The sequence below is a fragment of the Pygoscelis adeliae genome, unplaced genomic scaffold (genome assembly GCF_000699105.1).
Source record: "Pygoscelis adeliae isolate BGI_AS28 unplaced genomic scaffold, ASM69910v1 Scaffold1277, whole genome shotgun sequence".
Lineage (NCBI taxonomy): Eukaryota > Metazoa > Chordata > Aves > Sphenisciformes > Spheniscidae > Pygoscelis > Pygoscelis adeliae.
This window is the reverse complement of record NW_008825096.1, coordinates 36583-38251: the sequence shown is the minus strand read 5'-3', so window position 1 is coordinate 38251 and position 1669 is coordinate 36583. Positions and strand designations below refer to the sequence as shown.

The following is a 1669-nucleotide window of genomic DNA, read 5'->3' as shown; positions in this document are numbered from 1 at the left end:
GGAGGGAGGGCCCGTGCATAGAGTGCGGGTCCCCCAGCCTCCCTGTGTCGGGGGCTCTGCGGCTCTTCTGTCCCAGCGCTGCCTCCCTTCAGCAGCCGTGCCGCCCCGCCTTAGTGGGACAGCGAGTTCCCTGCAGGTTTCCAGCGGGTCACCATCTCCCCTTGGCCTTTCTCACCGCCTTTCCGAGCAGTGACGCGAGCCTCCCAGCAAGGTCTGTTCCCTGCTGCCGCCCTGCTCGCCCCTCCAGCGCGTTCCCTGAGCCTTTCCCTTCCCAAGGCAGGGATGACACGGGCTTTTCTGCCGCGGCTGACGTGACAATGACATGACGCAACCTCCGTCAATGATCACAGGCTCACTCCGTGCCGTGCCGGTCCGTCTGTCCCCTGGCCTCTCTGCCAGCAGTCCCAGAGCTTCTCTCCTCTGTCAGCATCTGTCCCTGGGCGAGCGACAGCCCTGCCACGGCTGGTCTGGTGTGCTTGGGAGAGCAAGGTCCCTCTGCTCGCGGGGCAGAGCGGGTAGCTGGGGCCAAGGCAGGAACCACTGCCCTCCCCACACAATGGTGCTGCAAATAGATCAGAGAGGTTGGAGCGTGGCTCAGGGCTCGAGAGGAGTGTGGCTGTGCAGGCAGGACAGATGCAGGGGGCTTTTCCAGCAAGGTTTGCTTGTCCTTGATGGGGGCGGGCAGGCAGGGGGGCAGAGCACGGGCCGGCGCATGGACTTTGAGAAATTGAGCTGCTGCTCTTGGGTAACGAGCTGTGACTGTGCCGGGCAAGGCAGGGCTGCTCCCGGTCACCCAGCGTGGCTGGCACTGCTCCGAGGGGAAGCAGGGGACCTCTGGGATGGGGAGGCCAGCGCTCCCCGGTTTTCTTGCCAGCTCTGCCCCAAAACCCCTCCGGGCCTTGGTTCCTGTCCTGTCACATAAGCTCTGTCCTTTCCTCCGCAAACACCGTGTGGCACAGACCGTCCCCGAGGGCTCGTTCATGCAAGGCCGCCCCGGGGATGCTCCAGCCAATCCGTCCTGCCGGCAGCTGCCAGTGTTGGGAGCCGGATTATTTATTCTCCCCCAGTTGAATCAGTCCCTCTGCCCACGCTGGCAGGGTGTCACCCACCGCCTGGTGCCCGAGCTGTCGTGACGAGGGGGGATTTGCATCTGCACTGGGGCCCGAGAACGGCTGGGGCGTCTGCGCCTGGATGGTGACCAGATTTGGGGATCTGTGGGCTAGTTCGTGAGATTTTCTCTTCTCTGCCTGTCTCGTCCCTTCCTTTCAAATTGCTCCTCGAATTGCCGGTGAACCAGCAGTGGTAATCTCGCTAATGGATATTTTCATAAGAAGCAGCAAACATCTTGTCTTTAGGGAGGGAGCAAGAGTAAAATGATGGTTTGTTACAGCAAAGTGTTGGCAAAGAGCAGCTTCGGGGCCAGCCCGGGACTGCTGGCAGAGCAGCTTCTCGACCGAGTATTCAGTGGAGCCTTTGCTTTGCCAGCGGGATCCAGCCTTGGATCCTGGGAGGGTCAGGCTTCGGAGCAGGCTCTGGTCTAGCTGGAGGGGGAGATGATGGCGAGGGAGCCCTCGTCTGCATCAGAGGTGCTTTTGTCCATCTCCTCTGCAGAGATTAAAAGCCTCAGGCGGCTCTGAGCCCCTCCGGGCCCCCCCCCCCGGCTCCCTCA

At 62.2% G+C, this 1669-nt stretch overlaps 1 protein-coding gene across 1 annotated transcript in view; it reads left to right on the top strand.

Annotated features, from left to right (window-relative positions):
- The window catches only part of WDR18 (WD repeat domain 18), a gene marked incomplete at its 5' end in the record, with an annotated part of 9987 nt that overhangs the window by 5223 nt on the left and 3095 nt on the right, over window positions 1-1669 (top strand). The gene's annotated exons all lie outside the window — the stretch shown is intronic.